Here is a 12,710-nt window from a genome sequence, read left to right as displayed (position 1 = left end):
GCTTGGTGTAGGCCAATAATAATATATTTATTGCTATAGGAGGCACAATATGATTTCTCTTTTGACAGATGCCTGCCCATCCTCCTCCTGCTGGGGTCCAGTTGTTGGGGTGGCCACCCCTGCTGGACCTCCGACTCCTGACTGTGGCAGGGAGGTGTCCTCCACCAGCCTGGCCGATGGGTCAGAGGCAGCTCCACAGGGTACCCAGGTGATACTTGGGCCGGAAGATGGCACGGAGGACGACTGGCGCATATGGGGTTCAGTTGAGGAGGGGGTCGGTACAAGGTCCAGCAGATGGAGGAACCCAGCACTGGTGACCCGTCCTAGTAGGTTGACGCGGTCAATAAGGTATCCCAAATAACGTGCAGGGTCCTCACGAACCCTGCACGTCATCCCGGATGCCCCGTTGATGCAACGCCACCCCAGCCAGGACAGGCTCATCCCGGACAGGCTCAACACGGTCCAGGATTGCCATGTCCGCAGGGAGAGGAAGGCCAGTTGTTTTTGCGCGCATCCCCTCCCTGCGAACAGGTCTGGATGAAGGCATCCCTGCTGGTGCGGGATGAAGCAGTCACAGGATCGGGGACAGGATTACACACAGGCACCTGCGCGGCAGCCTGTGCTGCCTCCTGCCCCTGCCCCTGGACTGCACACTAGCACCAGTGGAATCCCCCCTCCAGACCCCATGTGTGGCCTTCCATGGCATCCTCCTCAACCAAACCCACCACCAACCTGGATGACTCCGTGCCATCTTCATCCATTAGACCCTGTGGGGTCTCAGCTGTCCCTTCTGCTGCCCTTCTGGGGCATCAGGTCGATGGAGGAATGTAGTCCTGCAGCCACGGGCGGTGCCAACCCAACAAGGACATCAGCTCCTTGAGCCCCACAGGTGTCAAGCCCAGCAATGCGGTGGCCGTGCGCCACTGGGGTATACTCAGAGGGAGCAAGCCATGGTTGCCAATTCAGAACACCAGGGGGCAGCAATTGATAACATCACTGAGAGCATGGAGCGTGTGACCCAATCCGTGCTACCCCATGCTAGGCAGGTGGAACTCCAACAGTGTGTGGCACAGTCCACGGCCCGCTCGCTCAGGCTGGGCATGGCGGCCTCAGACAGGACACGCCGGGCTGAAATGGTGTCTTTGCGTCAAGCAATTGCTGCTCACGCACAGGCACACATGGATGCCCTGAAGGTTGAGTATGATTCCCTCAGATCTACTCTGGGGGGTGCTCTTGATGTCCCAGAGGAAGCGGTCAGAGGAGGGGTTGGAACAGCTAGAGAGTACCATATCGGCTGAGCTACGTGCTTGCCGGGAGGTATACCAGTTGTCCAGCCAGGCCACGCAGGAAGAACTCTGTGTTACACGTGCTACCTTGCAAGAGGAAGCATGCGTATCATGGGAGGTTCTACATGCTGACCTACGTGTCATCGCCGCACAGAATCAGGCTCTCCCGTCCCGCAGACTTGCTGCCGACGAGGGGCAAGCTGCGCCTAGATGTGGTCAGGGTACTGTGCCACGTCAACCTTTTCAGGAAGGGGGTGATTCAGACGACAAGATATCTCCCACACAGGTCGGGCTGTGCAGGCATTGAGCCCATTGACGATTTTTTTTTGTTTCAATAGCATCGCTTGTGGGTGTTGAGGTGCACCCTGGATCTCCCCCTTCCTGGGTGCCTTCTCCCCCCGGGTCGTGTGTGCCCATTTTTGATTTTTCTTCTTAGTTTAGGTAGTTAATATAGTTTTAAATTGCTTTTCTATTGTGCATTCATGTGACGGTGCTGTGTGGCTTTTGAAAGCATCCACTATCTGTTCCAGCTGGGCCCTTCAAGCTTGTCTCGTGTATGTGTTTGCAGCTTGGGGTCCTGACTCACATAGGCCACTCCTGCTTCCCTTATCCATGGGCTCGCAAGGATGGTTCGGTGTAACAAACATTTACACAAGGGCTTTGGGCTGTCATATGTGTGGCCTGTCTGCTGCTGTACTACTTGTGTTGACACCCCTATTGGGGATTGTGGGGGTTTTATCCACGGCATGTCTGTGATCAATTTGGGTGGGTTCATGATTGATGTGTTCATTAATTGATCTAGATTGTAATGTATGTTATTTTCTTTCCTGTATATGTGCTTGATGCACTTCATGCTGTAGACAGTAGCCTGCACCCTTTGCCTGTCTAAGTCACACTGATGGTGGGAGGTGTTCTGATGTAGGTCTCCAACATGGCCCAGTGACAACCAGCATGAAGACACACATAGGGAACTTTCAAGCGTTATTTATATGTTGTATGCCCTTCCTGCAGGACAATGAGCTTCCAGACCACCTTTGCCAGCAGACACAGGGCGAAGTACTACAGAAACCTGGCTACGTTCGGTGGTGCAGACATGCGCATGTGTGCGCAAGCAGTAGCACAGGGCTTGTGCTCAGACGTCCAACAGAAGCAGACGTGTTTCCAGGAGCTCCAAGCAAGGTGAGCAGCACAAGGGGTCCCACCGCTGCCAACCTTCCACCAGGCCACTTGCACATAAATGCTAAGTAGCACCACTGATGAGGAGCCTGGCCAGATATTGTTGTAGAAGCGCACAGTACAGCTAAGATGCGTTGAGGAACAAATGCCAAGTAGCTTTACAAGTTGTCAGGGGCACACGCTGGGACCGTCGCACATATCCTCCAGTCCCCCCTGCTCCATAGTAGCAGAGTTATTAGCGCAGTAGTGTTCCAAGCCAGAAACGTATACAGCGCACAGGGACACCCATCGAGGCACAGACTTGTGTGCAGTGCATATCATTTGTATGTGCAAATTGCAACTTGCACTACCTATTGCAATCCACAGCTGCCAGAACACGACTTGTACTGAAGTCGCACCTCACTATACGTGTCTAGCAGGTCACCCAAGGACCATTCTATCATGTATGATTCTTGACGCATTGGTCTTCCATTTACCACGCGCCTGCCGTACTGCATTGACAGTGTATGAACCATCACAGGGGCAAGCTAATGTACACGTACATAGCAGCAGGCAAGGGTGTTTGTTTGTGGAGAAGTCACTTACTTTGGGGCAGGAATGTTGTTGTGTGTGTGTTGTTTGTTACCAGACCTGAGAGTGCGCAGGCAGGAGGCCAGCACTCACCCCAGAGATAAGTCTCTCTTTGTCTTGCATTTCACTCATTTTGTGCTATGTGCATGTAGAACACGGTTTCTCTGATTGAGTATGTGTTATTGTCAATAGTTGTATTTTGTATTTTGCCTACTTTCCCTTGCAAAACCAACTCCCCTCTCCTGCACCTCTTTCCGGTTATCCTGAATACCAATGCCTGTCCAACCAACGGATCCCTGACCCTCTTTCCCTGCTGCAGTCTCGGAGGCCTGTGTAAGTTTTACCTTGCAGGTGCCCAGACCACGGAGGGGGTTGTTGGTTCGTGCCACTCCTGCGCCTGGAGACCGGAGCTGTGACACTACCCATCAGTTGTTGCATCCTCATTGCATGTTTTTTTTCCGGAAAAAGGTACCCTCCTGTTGAACCATTGTTGAACTGTGCTACCTTGGTAGTTCGATCATTCTGCTTGTACATGTGCCAGGAAATTTTTTTTCCACTTCCAGTAATCTAATGGAGACTCTTCCAGGGTTTTTTTGTGCCGAGAGGCTTTTTGCCTGGTTTGGGGGTTTGGCTCCTTGGATTTCTCTGCGATTTGGTATTTTTACCAGTCAAGGAGGCCTCTGAGGGGGCTGGACCTTATTTACACGCAAGGTGGAACATGAAGAGCAAGGGGTAGGGGGATCATGTAGCCAGGTAGACTAAAAGGGAGAAGGCTACATACCCCAGACACAGTTGTTCAGAAGGTCATGGTGATGTGTAAATGATGGAGGGCCTTTTGTTGTTGGACAGTAAGCCTGGGCTACAGTGTTTGGGCTGTCTCTGACAATGTCATGTTGTTGGACAGTAAGCCTGGGCTACAGTGTTTGGGCTGTCTCTGACAATGTCATTGTGGGGTACTATGTACATGATGTGTTCTGCTGGTCAATGGCTTTTCCTGTGTTGTATTTACTTTTCAGGTGTCAGGGGATTTTTGTGGTTTGACATGCTGGGGTGTACACATGGGCAATGATCACATGTGATGTGTATAGGAAACTGAGGGTCACTTGATTTGACATGCATATATTGAGTGCATTTCCCTACTGACACACACAGTTGCACAATGCTCCACCACACGTGCAAGCACCCTTCCATGCCCACATGTGCACACATATTGCCTTCTCGGCCACGCTGTGTCCCTGCAGCGCACGATCAATTACCATTTGGGGATCTTGGACATGTGTCAATGTGAAAATGTGTTGATTTGTCCTTTTGATGTGATGCTCAAGGCATATCCCCAACACAATGGCTGCTCACTGTGCTCTGTGGTGAGCAGTGTGTAGAAGGAGACACACACAGCACACAGGTTTGGGAGTGGCGATTTTGCCTTGCCCAATGTGCATGTGAACAGACATTCAGTGCTGTGTTGAAGCTACCACTGGTGTACAGCATTTGTGTATGACTTGGTATGTGTGGGAGGTTGTTGTTAGTCATTTCATCTGGTTCAATGTCAGGCATTATTGTCTCGGGCCACTTTCCATTCATCACATGTCACTTCATATATTATTGGTCATGTGTTGGCCTTTTGCTGTTGCATGCCATGTCATGGTGTGGCAGACAAGGGTGATGTGGTTTGGGTGACATACCAGGGATTGTCATGGCCTGTTTTGCGGGGGGGGGGGTGATACACACCTTACATGTGTTCCTTTTGGTCACACAGGATTGGTTATGTTAAGTAGCTAGGGATGGACACAATGTAGCACTCCCATGGCAACATCCTCAGGGTGGGAAGGTTGTGATAGTTGACTGTCTCTTTGTCATCATTGATTGTCACCTGGCATGTGCCAGGCCCGTGTGCACTCTGCAGGGGTGGGAGTTTAGGTGAAAAATGTGGCCACAAGCAGGGTCCGGGCTGCCTCGCCACTTGCCCTTTCTCCTCCCATGGGCAGCGCCTGTGCCTGTGGTTGAGGATGTGGGGGCACCACCATGTCCACCGGTATGCCCTGCCGTGTTGCAACATTGTGCAGGACACTTGCTGCCACAATGATCCTGCACACTACTGGGGGTGCATATAGTAGCTGGCCGCCAGAGCGGTCAAGGGAGCGGAAGCGTGACTTGAGCACTCCGAATGTGCGCTCCACTATGCCCCTGGTTGCAACATGGGCAGCGTTGTTTCTTACCTGGGGTGGTGTGGTGGTGTTCCAGATTGGCGTCATCATGTGGTTGTTCAGAGGGTAGGTACTGTCCCCTGGGGAGGTCGTAATGGTTGTGATTAGTTGGGTTTGTGTATTTGTCTTTGTGTGACATGCATGCATGTGCACAGGCATTTGTACTCACCTAGGAGCCATGTGTCGCCATGCTTCCCAGCTTCCAGGGCCCGGCTCAGGGTGGACATTCTGTATATGAAACTGTCATGGGTTGATCCAGGGTAGTTTGCATAGACAGAGGTGATGATTCCCTTTGGCATCGCATACAACCTGCACGTTGATGGAATGCCAGTGCTTGCAGTTTCGATAGATGTGCTCAGTGGCCCTAGGTGGACGTAGGGCCACATGGGTGCAATCTATGGCACCAAGCACTTTGGGGAAGTGTGCCACCCTGTAGAAGTCCTGGACCACGGCCTGCCTTTCTGTGGGTGTTCTGGGCATGTATATATGCCTGTAGACTGAGGGGAGCGCACTCATGATTGCCAACACCTGGTGTAGGCAGCGTGACTGCGTGGCCTGTGAGACCCCCCCCACTATGGCAGTTGTCCGCTGAAATGACCTAGTGGCCAAAAAATGCAGGACATTGAGCACCTTCACCAAGGGACTCAATGCTTGGGAGCACAGGGTGGGGGATGTAAGGTCATCTTCCCACTCCATGACCAGGTCTAGGATGATATGATGTGGAAACCTATACCTGCCATAGACCTGGTCATCAGGCATCCCAAAAAGGCTGGTCTGGGACAATAAAATGCGGGGCCTGGCTATTCTTCTCCTGCGGCATCCCACGATCAGTGCTGCGATAAATGGGGCATTCATCGTAGCTGTATATACGTGTTTGTTGTTGCGCGCACTTATACTTATACTTATACTTATACTGTGTGTGGGAATGCTTCTGCCTGCCTTCGTGTGGTAGACGGTTTGACGCCTCTGCGCATCTTTTAGCGTGCGTGGGTTTCCCGTATTCGATTGCATGAATACGTGTTGTTCGCATGCGTGTGGTCGTTCTGTTTATTTCCCTGCAGTACTTCCCCAGTTACGCCTTCCTTTTCATGCGTTGTTCCCCATTCCGCGTGTTATGGCCCGTGTTCCTCCCCCTTTTTGGTGTGTGCGCCGACGTTGTGCACTATCTCTGTGCATGTCGCGCACAGCGTTCAGGATGTTGGAATGACGTGGGCGCCTGTGTGCGCCATGCAAGGATTTGGCACACATCCCGCAGTAAACACGCACAGGCACTTCCTTGAATCGCAAGCGTGCGCTTGCTTTTTCACGCTTGCGCCAGCTTGCACCAAGATTTGCAGCGCACATTTTTTCCATGAATCAGCCTCTCTCCCTACCCCCAGATTACTTTTCCTTCCCATGAGGTTAAAGCTATTTTAATTTTATCATCAACATTGCTATTTATCTACCAGTTTCTTGCTAATCTTCACAATGTCAATTGCAGCATATATCTGTTTACAATAGTAGATGACATTGTCAATTGATTATGGATAGTATTTATTCTTATTCAACAAGAATTTTCTAAACATAAAAAAAGTATATGTTACGTTTCCATCTCTGGGGTATCATAAGAAAAAAAAGAGGAATTTGTGAGGATGTGCAAGTATGGAAATTGAGAAAAATTAAAGCCCATGTTCCTTGCACAGACAAATAAAAGGGGAAGGCATAGATAATTATCTGATGGCACTCAGTGGTTTAACATAAAAATGCAATTTCACAAGGTATGCAAGTCAAGGTTTTGAGGGATCAGTAGATGCTGCACATATTTGATCCCAGCATCCAAGAGAAACTGTGGCAGGCAAGGGGGCTGATTAGACAAGATGCAATTAGTAATTTGTAAGGCATAACGAGGTCCCAGAAGTGCATCATAATAGTGACAGCTAAGGAAGAAATTATTTTCTCCAGAGAAGTTATGGTAGTGGGAAAATTAATGAGTAGAGCAGGAAATCAATGCCTCCAGAAGAAAAAAGAAATGGGGAAATAAGCTGGAAAAGGCAATCAATCCATAGGCCTCCCACAAAGAACATACAAGGAGCAACAGATTTCAAATATAAAAGGTGTGGATATACCATCTATGGAAGTGGTTATAGGGCGAGCCAAGCACTTGCGGTTTAGCTTTTTAAGTAACTTTGCGAGGATGTGTTGCTTAGGTTTCAAGAACAGGATTTGCTTGGCTAAAGAAGAGTCACAAATTTGAAATGAGTTGAACAATAAAGTCGTTCTATAGGTTGGAGGGGAAAAGTCTGGTGGGCCATGGTGTACCATTAAACCTGGATGAGAAAGATGTATACAATCTATCAACCTCAAGTTTCACGATATTCTATAAACTGATAAAGTCAACAGTCTACCCAAGGATGAGTTGGAGTTATTCCAAAAAGCAGACATTTAGCACTGTGCCTTTGAGAGAAGCTCATTACAACTGTTATGTTTCAAGTGGAGCACTCAGAACTTTAAGTACAGGTCTGTAGGGTGAAAAATATATATTGTTGAGAAGCCTTCCCCCATAGTGGGATGGGTAGACCAGTACACCCTTAAAATAGAGCTTCACCAAGACAAGAAAGTACAGTAGGGAGCAGCAGCCAAATGCCTTTGCAGGAAGTCCCGCCCCCTACTGCCTGTATGTTGGAAAGCTGAAACTGCACCATGCTTGACACCAGTAGTTATGACTATACCGCAACGAGTGTTCGAGAAAAGTTATCCATTAAGAAAGCCATACAAGATGTATGCCCGGAGAGATGATAATCTCTTGGAAGAGGTACCCGAAGGAATATGAAAACAAGAGAAAGAGACGCTGGTGACATCACACGAAGTGAGAATGACACACTAAGAAGATAAGAAGAAGAAGATGTATGGACCTTATAGAAACTGATGATAAAATAAGGAATCGTGTGAACATTCCTATACAAAAGAGATGATTGCATGTGTGTGTGACACACTGCAGAAAATGCAAGCTGTTCAATGAATGTACAGATGCAGCAATGCAAGTAGACTAAGTAATCATACAAGCTAGCTATACGTAGTGAATAGACTGCAGGCCAAGCCTCCATTGTATAGTGTCTCGACATCAGTGTCACAAATTTTAATAAGTCCAAACCCGCGGAGAAAGAAGTATTGAGAGCTGTGTGTCGCAGCAAAGAATTAGCTGGAGATCGCAGACTTGAAGGGTGAAGCCATTTGGCTAGGTATCAAAGCTGGAGCAAGCCAAGGCCGTTTATTTATCTCTGGAGAACAGGAACTGTGAGATGCTGAATCATCCCTTGTTAGGGCGCAAAGAAAGAACACCATGAGTGCCAAGTTTATTAATTCAAGAAAATTAATTGCTGCAATACGGGGCTGGATTGTTGTCTCCTGTCATGTGGACTAAGGATGAAAATTGGTGTTGGGCATGCAGACCAGAATTGTGATAAGCGTGTGTCCGTACTCCCTTATATTCCCAGAGACGAGAATAGATTGCAGGGCCAAGTTCCAAGGAAATCCTCAAAGCAGAAGGCGTAGACGGTGAGAGATGTTGGGCTAATTGGCTGGGAAAGCAAAGTCAAGTCCACCTCCCGGCACCTGGGTATGAGCTTTCGTGCTGCTAAGAAGCTGAATGTTCCAGACATGGCACGAGTGTGCCAACCAGTTACAGAGGGCCGTATAATGAAGGGCCTTCTAGTTTAAGAGCCAGTAGTATTCTGTGTACTTAATAAGTGTTGAGGATGACTTGCACTAGAGGCAGGCTTAAGTTGTCTACCTGACAGTAGATGTCCTATCACAATCCCAGCCTGTATAGAAAGTATACTTGGATTTTCCCCTTGAGCCAACCGCAATCCCTCATAGGTTTTTCTCATTTGCCACACAGTTTGACGTCCCTTATGACGACTTTTTAGTACATAAGTGTGTTTTCATGTAAAATATATTGAGAGCTCGAGCGAACGTCTGTCGATGTCCGCTGTAACTCCCTGTTTTAGATAATTGATATTAAAACAGTTGAACAGGACTTTGCCAACTTCCTGAGTCGGTCTGATTATTTGGTATAAGAGTTACTCTGCATCCCATCCTTTGCATGACATGTTACTGATTAAGGACCTTATGTTCAGCACATTATAAGTGGGTCAAATAATGTGCACAAGAAGTCACTTGTGGAAGAGTTTTCACATTTTCACAGATCAAATTGGAGTACTCAAGGTTTTTAGCCATCCCATTATACTAAAACAAAGTGTCTTGTCTGAATATAGACTGTGTAAGTCATATTGCCATTGGAGGGAGAAGGATCCCAACCCCTTTCTTCTTCTGCTTCCTTTCTCCTCCATGTGGGTATAATTGATGAGCTTTTATTGTTCAAGGGTGAGGTCATGTTATATCCAACTTATTGGGAGACAGGTGTAGGCCGGCACAAAATATACATCTCATGCCTTAACTTACAACTTGACTCCCCTCTTACCTGTCTCCATACCTGGCTTACCCGGGGTCGAGATCACCCCTGTGAGCCTCACTTTGACATGGAGAAGGGATGTAAAGACAAAGGTTAGGGCAGGTTGTCCCCCAAATACCCTTAAGGAGAAAGACACTAGGTTAGAATAATTGGCACAGAAAAGAAAAGGCAGACAAAGTAATTCTGGTGTAAGGTTCTTTAGTTGTTGATTGTGTAGCTTACACTTGTTCTTCTGGTACACCAGCAGTGTTTTTTAAACGTTTTGCTAAGGGGAAAACACAAGACACTACATACAAACACTATTTACCTAAACCTAAGCAGCTGCATATCTATAACAAACCTTTTAAAAATATAAAAATAAATAGTCCTTTAAAAACTGTCATTTAAACATGTTAAAAAAGTCTTTAAATATGTACACATCTCTACTGTATAAAAAAACAATATATAGGTTTCCTTACTTTGGAGACAGCCTGCCCAGGGCTGTCCTGTCTCAAGGTCCTTGTGCTGCTCTATTTTTTATATTCTTCTTTTGGTGCTGATGGCTATCTGGAAAGCAGTTCTTATGTATAGGTAGGCAGCAGCAGTGTTTGGGGGCCCCAAGGTCTTTGCTTTGGCTGGGCTGCGTATGCAGGATGCAGCCCAGCAATCAGTTGCAGCGTGGTGGGGATCCACAACTCTCTGTACCTTGGGCCACGTCTGCCAGGGCTGGCCGATAGAGTCCTGGAGGGTGCCTGTCAGGGGCAGCTCTTTTAATTAATGATATGCTTCCCCAAGGGCGGAACTGTTTGGCACTCCCCACTGTGGGGAGTACCAAAACATTAGATGGCCCTGTGCAGCAGCGAGTGACTGTGGACCACTTCGGATGCAGGTCCGGGCAGCAGTGGTGACAGACACAGAGTGGACAATCTTTCAACCCTTAAGAGGGGGTGAAACCATTATACATGGTGCTCTGGTCGCCAGGTAACAGGTTTGTTCTCTTTTCTAGAGTAAAGGATCCCTTTCGCAGTTACACGTAAGGATCATTTACTCTATTTCTTTTTCGGATTCCCCAAGTGGCTTCATGCGCCGGGGATCCATACCTATTTTATTTATTTTGGATGTTTACATATACTATGGGCTTCAGGCAAACTCTTTCTATTTTGTTACCATTCCAGTTGTATCCTTAGAGTTCTAACTGTGTAGTTGTTTCTGTCTTCCATACACCGTCGGTCTTACAGGAATTAATTGGAAAAATGGCTGTAGGGATATTCAGCTACAGCATAAAGGGTAGGCTATTTTAGGAACACTGTTAGGATGGAGGATTAAATCAAGTCAGGTGCACATGTCTAATTGAAAGAGACTATTGTCTTGATTCCGACGTCTAGCCCATGTAACCAACAAGGTAGTAGGGTTGCCACCTCCAGGAAGCATCTGTCAGTTCACTCACAGTCAAAGGGATAAATAAAGCCCACCAGCTTGCTTCTGGCTTAGCTCTGGCACTTTATTTTCACACATCTGTTGCTTTCATGGAGCCTATGCTTGATATTCGATCACAGTACAACTGGTGCAAGAACCTGGGTTTCTGCCCCCTTACTCTGGGGCCCTCTGGGGTACACACTCACTGGGGAAATACCTTTTGACTCCTCCTCTTGATGTAGGTGACTCTCTCTGTATGATTCTAGGTATTACCCAAATTGTTTGTTTACAATTGTTCGAATGAACAATTGACCGAATTTAAAGGGTCACAATTGACCTTTTCACAATTGACCATACATATATGTATATATATGTATATATATATATATATATATATATATATATATATATATATATATATATATATATATATATATATATATATATATATATGGGTTTTGGGGGGTTTGGCGCTGGGTGGGGGGTTCCCCCCACATATATGTTACAATTGACCTTCACAATTCGGTCAATTGTGACAAGGTCAATTGTAATTCGAACAGTTGTAAAACGAACAATTCGTATACAACTGGATTCTCTCCATCACACATTGGTCTTTTTCATGCTACCGTAATTATATCTCCCAACTAAGGATTCTTGAGCCCCCAACGACAGGATGTTCCCTACCTTCTCAGAGTCTTCAGTGCTTACTGGCTGTTCCAGGGTGACAACACCTTACTCTTACCTATTTTCCACTACTGGCTTTCTCAGAGCTCCCGCCAGGGTCGTGGTTATGGCCCCCAAAAGACCAATCAAGTGGCTCCTACTGAGAGTTCCTGGTCCCTGTCAGTTCCTGGAGTTAACAGTAAGGTCATTGGTTTTATATGATGCCCTCTGCCTGTAATGCTGTCCTCACAGTGCATAGGTCTGTAAGAATGGTGGGTGGGTGGGAGTGGTAATTGGATAGTGGAAAAGGCAGATGCAGAAGACTTTGAGTGTTGATTGGTGCAGGTCAGAAGTACACATTACCTGTGTGCCCATATGACAACTCTGTGTTCTTTGTGAGGGGTATGGACAGGTGCAGGGTAACTGTGAAGGCAGCCTCGGATTGTGAAGCATCAATTGAGAGAGTGGTTGTATTCCCACTGGCTCGGACCTGCACTGTATTCCTGGCCCTCATCAATAATGGGGCCCATAGTTTCGGGTTTGTGGGGTGAGCCCGCCAAGCATGGTAAGTTCACTTCACTTCACTCACTGTGTCTCTCCCCACTTCCTTCAAGCACTGCAATCAATGATGTTCTTACATAGGGCAACCATCCTTAATGTTACAATAACTAATTTGGGAAGGAGAAGGGGTCACAATGAGGGACTGTGCCTGATTAGAAGATTCAGGAATCAGCTGCATGTGAAGCGATGGCGGTTGCAGGGGCTCTGGGGAATACCTAATGTACCAGCTGCAGGGGTTGCATCACATAGTAGGTGACTTCTTATAGCTCCAAGAGTCCTCAGGTTTCACTTCATGATTGGCTCAAAGTGACTACAACAAATGGCCTAAAGCTGACTTTTACAGGATTGCACTGGTATTTAATGACAGTATAGTCAAACACTTCCAAATAGTGAATTAACCACAAG

At 47.3% G+C, this 12,710-nt stretch overlaps 1 protein-coding gene across 4 annotated transcripts in view; it reads right to left on the bottom strand.

Moving 5' to 3' along the window:
• The window catches only part of LHCGR (luteinizing hormone/choriogonadotropin receptor), a 1,835,933-nt gene that overhangs the window by 813,200 nt on the left and 1,010,023 nt on the right, over nucleotides 1–12,710 (bottom strand). The window lies entirely within an intron of this gene.

Source organism: Ambystoma mexicanum, chromosome 4q, assembly GCF_040938575.1.
Source record: "Ambystoma mexicanum isolate Mex_15411 chromosome 4q, UKY_AmexF1_1, whole genome shotgun sequence".
NCBI classification, from domain to species: Eukaryota; Metazoa; Chordata; class Amphibia; order Caudata; family Ambystomatidae; genus Ambystoma; species Ambystoma mexicanum.
Note: the sequence above shows the minus strand (reverse complement) of the source record. Positions and strands in the feature narration are given on the sequence as shown.